Here is a 12,088-nt window from a genome sequence, read left to right on the forward strand (position 1 = left end):
CTCCTTCTTCCTCTTTACAAGACATTCAACCTCCCTTGTCAACCAAGGTTCCCTCACACGACCATTTCTTTCCTGCCTGATAGGTACATACATATCATGGACACGTCGTATCTGCTCTTTGAAGAAGTTCCACATTTCCACCACATCCTTCCCTGGCAGCCTATGCTCCTCAGAACCTGTCTTACAGCATCGTAATTTCCCTTCCCCCAATTATAAAATCTACCTTGTTGTGCGCACCTATCTCTCTCCATCACCAAGGTGAAAGTCACAGAATTGTGGTCACCATCACCAAAATGTTCACCCACTAACAAGCCCATCACTTGTCCCGGTTCATTACCGAGTACCAAATCCAATATGGCCTCCGCTCTGGTTGGACAATCTACATACTGCGTTAGAAAAGCTTCCTGGACACACTGCACAAACACCGCCCCATCCAATCTACTTGATCTAAAGAGCTTCCAATCAATATTTGGGAAGTTGAAATCGCCCTGTGGCTTCTGCACCTTTCCAAAATCTGTTTCCCCATCTGTTTCTCCACATCTCTGCTGCTATTGGGGGGCCTCTAGTAAACACCCAACAAGGTGACTGCTCCTTTCCTATTTCTGACTTCAGCCCATACTACCTCCAGAGGCAGATCCCCCTCAAACTTCCTTTCTGCAGCCGTTATACCATTTCTAATTAGCAATGCCACCCCCCCTCCTTTTTTCCCACCCTCCCTAATCTTACTGGAACATCTGTAACCAGGAACCTCCAACAACCATTCCTGTCCCTCTTCTATCCACGTTTCCGTGATGGCCACAACATCGTAGTCCCAGGTACCGATCCACGCCTTAAGTTCACCCACCTTATTTCTGATACTCCTTGCGTTGAAGTATACGCACTTGAGCCCATCTCTGTGTCCGCAAGTATTCCCTGTCTGTGCTACCTTCTTCACAGCCTCCCTACATTCTTGGACATCCTGAGAAACAGCTACTCTACTTGCTGGACTACAAGTCCGGATCCCATTCCCCTGCCAAATTAGTTTAAACCCCCCCGAAGATTGCTAGCAAACCTACCTCCCAGGATATTGGTGCCCTTCTGGTTCAGGTGCAACCTGTCCTGCTTGTACAGGTCCCACCTTCCCCAGAATGCAGTCCAATTGTCCAAATACCTGAAGCCCTCCCTCCTACACCATCCTTGCAGCCACGTGTTCAACTGCACTCTCTCCCTATTCCTTGCCTCACTGTCACGTGGCACCGGTAAAATCCCAGAGATGACAACTCTGTCTGTCCTAGCTTTTAGCTTCCAGCCTAACTCCCTGAGCTCCTGAATGACTTCCCCACCCCTCTTCCTACCTATGTCATTGGTGCCAATGTGCACACTGTTGGGCATTCCTCTCCAGTGGGCCATTGCTTTTCATCTGCCCTAATGTCATTGGCCTGGGAAAAAGAACCCATTCTTTCTACATCCTAGGCCCAGTCTTAGTCGACAAGTTCAAATAAGCGAAGCTTCCTAGATAACCATGATGCCAGAAATGCTTACCCCAACTCATGGACAACTGTTGCGAATGAATCTCTTCAGGAGTGTGCTTTTCTCTTGTTTCCACTGAAATAATTCCACAGAGGCTGGTATCCTGTCATCAAGTCTCCCTTTATTTATATCTTGACAGTGATCTGGCTTCCTCAGTGCCAGCTCTCAAAGTGAACAATACCTCTGAAACTCCTGTTTATACCTTTCAGCCAAGGCTCCTGATTAACAGCCCCAATCAGGGAACTCATATTTTATGAAGTCCACTTGGCTGACCTCTTTGTAATCACTACAGCCTTCTCTACCATAAATGCCAATACTGTTATCTCAGATAGGCAAAGGTGAGGACTGCAGATGCTGGAAACCAGAGTCTAGATTAGAGTGGTGCTGGAAAAGTACTGCAAGTCAGGTAGCATCTGAGGAGCAGGAAAATCGATGTTTCAGGCAAAAGCCCTAATTAGTAACTGAAACAGTTAACTGACTTCATCCAATAAACTCACCCATAAGGGTAGAAAGGATTGTTATTGGGAAGAGTTGACACCTTTAGTTCCAGTTGTTTTCTAGCACTAATTTCTATGTAGCTAACAGGAATGTGGTCCTGACTGTGAAGTCTAACCTGATGGTTTCACAGGAGACTGATAGACTAGACCTAACAGTAAGGACCACATTCCTGTTAACTACATATAATTAGTATTTTCTTTTTAGTCATAGGTTATGAGTGTCACTGGCTGGGCCAACATCTATTGCTCATCCCTAGTTGCCCTTGAGAAGGTGGTGGTGAGCTGTCTTCTTGAATTGCTGTAGTCCATGTGCTGCACAATGCTTTTAGAGAGGTAATTCCAGGATATTGACCCAATGACACTGAATGAACAGCGATATATTTCCAAGTCAGGATAATGAGTGAGTTGCGAACATGATCACAACTCGCAGACATAGTGTTGTAGAACAGAGGGGGGTGACCTTGTGGGTTACAATGTGTGGAATGAAGAGGTGGTAGATGCAGGTATAATTTCAACATTTAAGAGACATTTATGACAAGTACATAAATAGGAAAGGTTTGGAGGAATATGGGCTAAATGCAGGCAAGTAAGACTAGTTTAGTTTAGGAATATGATCAGAGTGGACTAGTTAGACCAAAGGGTTTGTTTCCATGCTGTATGACTCTATGACATACAACAGTAGTCCAGATACCATCTCATATACCAGTGACAACTTGAACATTTGCACTGCCTTTCACCTCTGTTGGAAGCATGGTCACCTCTGTGGGGAACAACTTACAGCAGGCAATCCCTTCTGCTTTCTCTGACCCAAGGTCAGAAAGGTCACTTTAAACAGAATAGAGGAAAGCTTCAGTTTGGCCATTCAATGCCTTTGTAAAGTGAAGCCAAGTGTTCTCTAGTTGCTGCCTACTAGTGAACAGTAGAACAGTGAATAGTGAACTACTCGTGAACGAAACAGAATTTAGACAAAGATCACATGGAAATGGGAATTCTTCTCAAGGTGTTCCCACTTCTCATTCCTTTCTCCAACCCCTCAGAGACTCACATTCTGCCTCTGCCTCAGGCTGCAGCTGGTGCATTCTTTCATGAGGCCCTCATAGACTTCAAACTCCAGAGGATGGTGGCCAAGGCACTCAGAGAAACATAGGATCAGGAGTGGGTCATTTAGTCCCTTGAGCCTGTTCTGCCATTCAGTTAGATGATGGCTGATTTGTGGCCTAACTCCAGAAACCTGCCTTTGGCACATATCCCTTAATATCTTTGCTTAACAAACGTTTACCTATTTCCAGCTGTCACAGCAGCCTGCCTCAAGGTCTGCTAGAGCAGTCAGAGATAGAAGTAGCAGAAAGCAGAAGGGGAAGGTTTACTTGTTTCCCTTGGATGTTTATAATGATGTCAATATTATATATTTTAGATGTCGGTTTGCTCGCTGAGCTGAAAGGTTCATTTCCAGGTGTTTCGTTACTTTACTAGGTAACATCTTCAGTGGGCCTCATGTGAAGCAATGCTGAAAATTCCTGCTTTCTATTTATATGTTCAGGTTTCTTTGGGTTGGTGATGTCATTTCCTGTGATGAAGTCACTCCCTGTTCCTTTTCTCAGAGGATGATAGATGGGGTCTAACTTGATGTGTTTGTTGATAGAGTTCCGGTTGGAATGCCATGCTTCTAGGAATTCTCGTGTGTGTCTTTGTTTGGCTTGTCCTAGGATGGATGTGTTGTCCCAGTCAAAGTGGTGTCCTTCCTCATCTGTCTGTGAGGATACTAGTGAGAGAGGGTCATGTCTTTTTGTGGCTAGTTGGTGTTCATGTATCCTGGTGGCTAGTTTTCTGCCTGTTTGTCCAAGGCAGTGTTTGTTACAGTCCTTGCACGGTATTTTGTAAATGAAGTTAGTTTTACTCATTGTCTGTATAGGGTCTTTCAAGTACATTAGCTGCTGTTTTAGTGTGTTGGTGGGTTTGTGGGCTCAAACAGCAGCTAATGAACTATATGGGCGGCACGGTGGCACAGTGGGTAGCACTGCTGCCTCACAGCGCCAGAGACCCGGGTTCAATTCCCGCCTCAGGCAACTCTCTGTGTGGAGTTTGCACATTCTCCCCGTGACTGCGTGAGTTTCCTCCGGGTGCTCTGGTTTCCTCCCACAGTCCAAAAATGTGCAGGTTAGGTGAATTGGCCATGCTAAATTGCCCGTAGTGTTAGATGAAAGGGTAAATGTAAGGGAATGTGTCTGGGTAGGTTGCCTTTCGGAGGGTCGATGTGGACTTGTTGGGCCGAAGGGCCTGTTTCCACACTGTAAGTAGTCTAATCTATACAGACAATGAGCAAAACTAACGTAATTTACAAAATACCATGCAAGGACTGTAACAAACACTACATTGGGCAGACAGGCAGAAAACTAGCCACCGGAATACATGAACACCAAATTGCCACAAAAAGACATGACCCTCTCTCACTAGTATCCTCACATCAAATTAGACCCCATCTACCCTGAGAAAAGGAACCAGGGAGTGACTTCATCATAGGAAATAACATCACCACAGGAAATGACATCACCAACCCAAAGAAACCCGAACATATAAATAGAAAGCAAGAATTTTCAGCATTGTTTTGCATGAGGTTCACTGCAGATGTTATCTAGTAAGGTAATGAAACATCTAGAAATGAACCTTTCAGCTCAGCGAGCAAACCTACATTCAAAACCTCAACCTGAGCTACAAATCTTCTCAAAACCCAATATATATTTTAATATTTCCATGTAACAAGCATTTTATTGTAACTCTGTTGCACCTTCAGTTTTGTATTTCATTTGCTAAATCAATACTGAACTTTGGGAGAATAGTATGATTAGAGTGTAGGATGAGGAAAAAATGTTTATTTGATGGAAGAATTTTTGAATGTGCGAAAAATATGCAGATTTAGCATTTTTAAATTATTTCTTAAATTCTGGTTGGGTTTGCAATTATTCCCATCCATAATTGCCCCTGTGAAGCCAGTAGTGAATTGATTTGTTGACTCACTGCAGCTCACATGGGGTACGGTTCTCCAAAATGATGTTCCAGGTGCTCAGTGGGTTTTCAAAATTTTGATACAATGTAACAGTGAAGGAATAGTGAATATTTCCAAGTGAGGCTGGTGAGTGGCTTCAACAGGACCTTACAGCTAACACTGTTCCCATGCATCTAATGCCCTTCTCCGAGTTGGGAGGTTTGTGAGTTTGGAAGGTGCTATCTGAGGAGCCTTAGTGAGTTTGTGCAGTGCATCATGTAGGTGGTACACATTCCTGTGCTGTGCATTGGTGTTAAAGAGGGTGAATGGTGCTGTGATTGGGCTGCTAAAATCTATTGGCTGCTTTGTCCTGGGTGGTGGTGAACTTCTTGAGTGTTTCTGGAACCGTGCTCATCACAACAAATGAGAGGATGTTATCATACTCTTGATTTGTGCCTTGTAGCTATTGGACAGACTTTGCGAAGTCAGGAGGTAAGAACAGACAGGAGGGAGAGGTGCATTGAATAATTTTCACTGTCAACTTATGTCCCAATCAGATATGTATTTTTAAATTGTTTTTTCTTTTCCTTTTAAAATTGGCCGTGATGTGTTCTCTCAAACTAAGAATGTGAAACCCAATTTAAAATGATACAGAGCAAGTTCTTTAAGGTCAAAGCAAATGAGAGATTATTATTGCATTAAATTACTTTTCTAATTATTACTGCAATCTGAGGAATGGTATGCAGCATATGCACAAACACATACATCCAAAAAAGAAAGGAAAGAGAAAAGATGAAATAGGCTGGGGCTTTTCTGTTTGAACTTTGAAGAATGATAGGTGATCCCATTAAGACATACAGAATTCTTAAGAGGCTTGACAGGATAAATGCTAAGAGGATGTTTCTCCATCTGGGCAGTCTCAGAATAAAGGGGCATCAGTTTAAGATTGAAATGAGGATAATTTCTTCCCTTAAGAGGGTTGTAAGTCTTTGGAACTCTTTGCCACAGAGAGCCGAGGGGGCAAAGTCCTTATGTATATTTAGGGCTGAAATAGATAGATTCTTGATCAATAAGGCAGTCAAGGGTTGTGAGGAAAGGGCAGGAAAGTGGATGTAAGTAGTTTTGGATCAGCCATTATCCTATTGAATGGCAAAGCAGGCTTGAGAATTCGAACAGCTTACTCCAGTTCCCATTTATTATATCTTATAGGAATTGAAATAAACAAGTCACAAATGACTTAAAATCAAATATATCAGAATTTGTTAATGCATTTGAGAGAGTCCAATAAGTCAGTTTCCAGTTAAGACTTTTTTTCCATTGGCTATGCACAGCAGTTTCTTTCACAGAAGCACAGATGCATTCAAATAACTGGTGAAATGGTTGTAAGCGAAGTATTGGTACATTTAACAGGAAAACACGGGTTTCTTTCCACAAACTTTTGAGAAATATTGAGATCTGAGGCATGCATTTAGCTAATCCTGGAGTTGCTTACTCTTCTGGTATTACAGACTGACTGATAAAGTCCTGGCATTCCCTCCCTAAGGGCATTGTGGGTATACCTACAGCACATGGACTACAGAGGTTCAAAAAGACAGCTCACCATCAGCTTCTCAAGGGCAATAAGGTTGGGTAATAACCAGTGACGCCCACGTCCCATGAGAATAAAAGAAAAGAGGTCAAAGAGTGGCACGGTGGTTCAGTGGTTAGCGCTGCTGCCTCACAAAGCCTGAGACCCAGGTTCCATTCTAGCCTTGGGTGACTCTGTGTGGAGTTTGCACATTCTCCCTATGTCTGTGTGAGTTTCCTCTGGGTGCTCCGGTTTCCTCCCACAATCCAAAAATGTGCAATTTAAGTGAATTGGCCATGCTAAAGTGCTCCTAGTGTTCAGTGATGTGTAGGCTAGGTGCATTAGTCACGGGTAAATATAGGGTAGGGGAATGGGTCTGGGTGGGTTACTCTTTGGCGCAACATCAAGGGCCAAAGGGCCAGTACTGTGCTGTAATGTTCCAAGTTCAAAGCTATATAGTTAAAATGGATTCAAACAAACTACCAGTTTCAGTCTTTTGACTGTGAAGCCATAGGACTTTAGATTGCGAATCTCAGTGAGGAAGGTGGATTTGATGCCCCCATATCAGATTGTTTTGTAGCAGGTAAATATGTATCGAGTAAGGTAATAATGGGTTTGATGGTCTCCTTGGTGGGAACTGACTGAGGTAAATATTTCATCTACTGGTTTTTGTTTTTCTGGAATATTCATACAATGCAAAGAGTGTCACATTCCAGAAGGTGATGACCATTGATTTTGGACTGGTATTGGATGAACATTTCTGAAATATATCAGAAATAGTGGTCATCTTAAAATCCAGTAATAGTCCACATAAAAACAAAATTAAACAAGAATATAATTTTTAAAAACATGATTTAGATCTCTCTCTTCCTGCCTTCAAGGAATTACCATTATTCCCTGAAAATTCCCAGCATCTGACCATGACTTATAGCCACTGTATATAGAGTCATAGAGATGCACAGCATAGAAATAAGACTCTTCGGTCTAACTTATCCATGCTGACTAGGTATCTTAAATTAATCTAGTCCCTTTTGCCAGCATTTGGTCCATATTCCTTTAAACCTTCCTATTCATATACCTATCCAGATACCTTTTAAATGTTGTTATTGTATCAACACCACTTCCTCTGGCAGCTCCTTCTATATGTGCACCAGCCTCTGCTTGAAAACGTTGCCTCTTAGGTCCCTTTTATATCTTTCCCCTCTCACCCTGCACCCATGCCCTCTAGTTTTGGACTCTGCCACCCTGGGGAAAAGACCTTTTGTATTTATCCTTTCCATGCCCCTCAAAATTTTTATAGACCTCAATGAGGTCACCCCTCAGCCTCTCCATATAGCTCAAACCCTAGCAAAATCCTTGCAAATCTTTCCTGAACCCTTTCAAGTTTCATACATCCTATGGCAGGAAGACCAGAATTGCATGCAGTATTTCAAAAGTGGACTAACTCACGTACAGCCACAAGATACCCTCCAAACTCATACTGAATGCACTGACTAATATAGGCAAGTGTACCAAACATCTTCTTCACTATCCTATCTACCGGCTACTTCACCATCTGCCATTTGCCACTCCATCTGCCACTCCCAGCCCATTGGCCCATCTGATCAACATCCCATTGTACTCTGAGGTAACCTTCTTTATTGTCCACTCCACCTCCAATTTTGGTGTTATCTACAAAATTACTAACTATACCTCCTGTGTTCACATCCAAATCATTTATGTAAATGACAAAACATAGTGGACCCAGCACTGATCCTGTAGCTAATATATATGGTTAATCCAGTTCAGGTTCTGGTCAGTGGCAACCTCCAGGATATTGATAGTGGGAGATTTAGTGGTGGTAATGCAATTAAATGTCGGTTAGATTCTCTCTTGTTGAAGATGGTCACTGCCTGATACTTGTTTGGCAAGAATGTTACTTGCATCCTATCAGCCTGAATGTTGTCCAAGCCTTACTACATTTGGACATGAACAGCTTCATTATCCAAGGTGTCATGAATGATGATGAGCAATGTGCAATCACCATCAGTATCCCACTTTACTGATTTTTGAGAGTAAACTGATATGGCAGTATTTTACTGTCATGGATTTGTCCTTTATTTTTTGTGGAAAGGACAAAGCTGGGCAATTTTCTGTATTGTCAGGTAGATGCCAGTATTTGTTGTAGCTGTACTGAAACATCTTGGCTAGGGGTATGGCTATCTCCAGAGCAAAAGATTTTAGTACTTTTGCTGGTTCTCGCTCAATGATTGTCCTTGTGCCTAGAAGGAGCTGGGTGGTGGAAATAAATCAGGTTTGTGATGACCTTGATGACCACTGACCATTTCCACCTGGCCTACAGAGAGGGAGGTTGTGTTTCAAAAAGATGTAAATGTCAACAACGACCTGATACAGAAGCTTGAGCCTCCTGAGGTACTGTTATTTGTCATGTTATGGAAGCTGATGCACTACCTGTGTATCCTGTAGTAGAGGGTTATTGCATTCTTCAGGCTGGAACTCTGTGTCCACCCTTTTTGTCCTCTGGAGTAATGTGTAGTTGTGTGGAAGGCAGATGTTATTGCAGTTCCTGGTGTGCTGGTGTTGGCTATAGACATAAAAGAACCTGCAGATTTTGGAATTCTAAGTAGACAGGCAGGATGCTGGAAGAACACAGAAAGCCAGGCAGCATCAGGAGGTGGAGAAGTCGACGTTTCAGGTGTAACCCTTCTTCAGGACTGAGGGTGGGGGGGAGCTGCTGATAAAGGGGGAGGCGGGGGCAGAGGGGTGAAATGGGGATAGGTAGAGGGTACAACCGCTTCTATTGTTCCTCAAGAGAGCTCCATAAAATAGCAGCATTAAATGCTCCCATTGTCAATTGAAGACCAATAGTGGGAAAGTGTGGATAAAAGTGAAATGACTCCCAAAAGTTTGGAATTCACATATAAATCTCTCAGAACACACGCTGTAAGCAGACAGCTTTCACATAGGCAGGTTCCACATTTTAAACACTTTCCCCTACTAGCAATGACTTTCCACTGTGTTTGTGACTTACTGGCCTAGGTAAATTCCTTACAGCTTAAAAAATCCTATGCTCTGGCTGTTAAAGGCAGAATTCTGGAATAAATTCTTAATGAATTAAATTATTAAATATTTAAATAAACCAGTGTTTCCCCTTTGCCTCAAAACATTACTCAGTAAAATAGGCAGGATCATGCTGGGTTTTGACATGCCAACATTTCTTTTGAACACTTAACACATGTGCTCACTACTGAACCTAGGTACGGCCCAATCTAATGTCAAGAGGACCCTGGTGTTGGTCCTTGATTCTTCTGGCAAGCTTGCTTAGAGGTAGGATTGCAGTGGGAAGTTGATGCTATCTTCTCTGTCTTCAAACTTTACTCATGGAGTCTTCTCCAACCCATTTCCATTAGATTGAGAAGATTCTGCCCATTCTAACTGAACTGTGCCATGTCAAGAAGTATTTGGCATAAATAAATGAATTAAACAATTTCATTCCAACCCAAATATACTTTGTGATTAGGGTCCTCAGAGTCTTTACTCTGCAAATTTGATTGATAGCTATTTCTGAGATAAAGGTGTGATTTTGCTTGGTGAGAGAGAGGGAGGCCAAAGATTCCTTATAATCAATTCAATGAACACCACGATCAGCAATTTCCAGTGTGCACTCAGCTCACCAGTTAGTCTGAGGAAAGCAGAGACACTGAACAGGTAGTAAGTTTCCGATTGTCTTTTGACATGAGAACGAGTGAGCGACTGTGCTTAAAATATCAATTTTTACATTAAGAATTAGCTCAAGAGTGCATTTGACACTTTGAAAGTGTATAAAACATACTGTTTCAATTAAATATCTGTTTACCCAGGAATTATTTATAGTGCTGGAGGTACATGGTATATTCTGCGGTATGCAATGTACCTTGAGTGAGGTCTCATTTTTATTTTACGAAAATTAAAAAAATATGTTTAAAAGAGTTCTCAGGATGGGGGTGTTTCTGACAAGGCAAGTATTTATTGTTCATTCTGTGTTGTCCTGAGAAGATGATGGTAAATGCCTGTTGTTAGTTAGTTGCATCAGGGAACAGGAAACCAGATACATTTGGGGATTGGAGTTTGTCCATTCCAAACCTGGTGAGGCTGGCTGGTTTCCTCCCTTAAAGGGCAGTAGCGAAGCAGTTGATTTGCAGGCTTGAAGGTCACTTTCGTTGCCACCAGAATTTTATTTTCATATTTAAAACTAAATTTAAAAATTCTCATACTCATGGTAGAATTTGAAGTCACTGATTACTGCTATAACCACCTACCCACACTTTCATATCTGTTGAGCTTGGTGATTAGCAGATGCCCATTTTGGTTTAAGGAGAAAGTAGCTGTTGACCCGGAAGAATTTTCTGACGAAAAATGCACATTTTTTAACTCAGTAATTTTAGAAGTGTATTATTTTGGCATTTTTGGAAAGACAGGGAACAGAGGAATTTCAACTAAACATGTAGGAATTATGTTTAAAACATTGACAGATTGAATATAATGTGGTGAAATGTGCTTCATGTTTGTAGGAATAAGAGAAAAAAAATTAATGTTTGGATTTAAAATGGTGAGAAGTTATTGAATATAATTGCCCAGGGATTATGGTGATCTTATACCTAAATATCAGAAAGTTAACATGACAATTATGAGTTCAAATTGGCTCATACGTGGAATGAACGAGGAACATTTAAAATACTTTTGGGCAGAAATATGAATAGGAAATGTTAAGAGAGATATGGGCCAAATGCCGACAAATGAGAATAACTTAATTTGGGAAACTTGGTTGGCATGGACAGGTTGGACTGAAGGGTCTGTTCCCATGCTGTATGACTCTGTTGTTACAAATGCTATTTATTGCATCCATTCATTTGGTGAATTTCTGAAGTGTTCTTTCAAACTGTATCACATTTCTTTAGTCTTCTTAGTTTATTTGTTGCATTTAAATTATTCACTGGGTAGGGCTGCCCCTTGTTCCTCAAGGTGTACAATAACTCTACAGAATATGTCTCATTGCTTCCCCTGAGTCTCTAGCTTACTGACAATGAAACATAATCATGACAGAGCTTTGATGACAGTAACTGTATAGACTTATTATTTATTCAGCAAAGGTAATGATTACTCACTGCATCACTATATTGTGTTCTTGTTTAATTAGCAGACTAATGATTATACTCATTGTAAATGTTAAGAGTAGTCCCTGTCTACTCAACAGTAAGACCTACTGAAGAAGTCAGTGGCTTCCACAGTTCCTAGCTGATTCAGCTGACAGACCATTTCAGAGGGCAGTTAGGAGTCAACCACATTGCTGTGAGAGTGGAGTCACAGGTAGGTACGTTTTCCTTCTCGAAAGGGCATTAGTGAACCAGATGCATTTTTATGATGATGACTTCATGGTCATGGTTAGATTTTTAATTCCAGTTTTTTTTTTAAAAGATGGCATTAAAAGTCCAGCAGATTGCTGTGGTGGGATTCAAGCCTAGGTCTCCAGATCATTACCTGAGTCTTTGAAGT

This window comes from Chiloscyllium plagiosum, chromosome 10, assembly GCF_004010195.1.
Source record: "Chiloscyllium plagiosum isolate BGI_BamShark_2017 chromosome 10, ASM401019v2, whole genome shotgun sequence".
NCBI lineage: Eukaryota > Metazoa > Chordata > Chondrichthyes > Orectolobiformes > Hemiscylliidae > Chiloscyllium > Chiloscyllium plagiosum.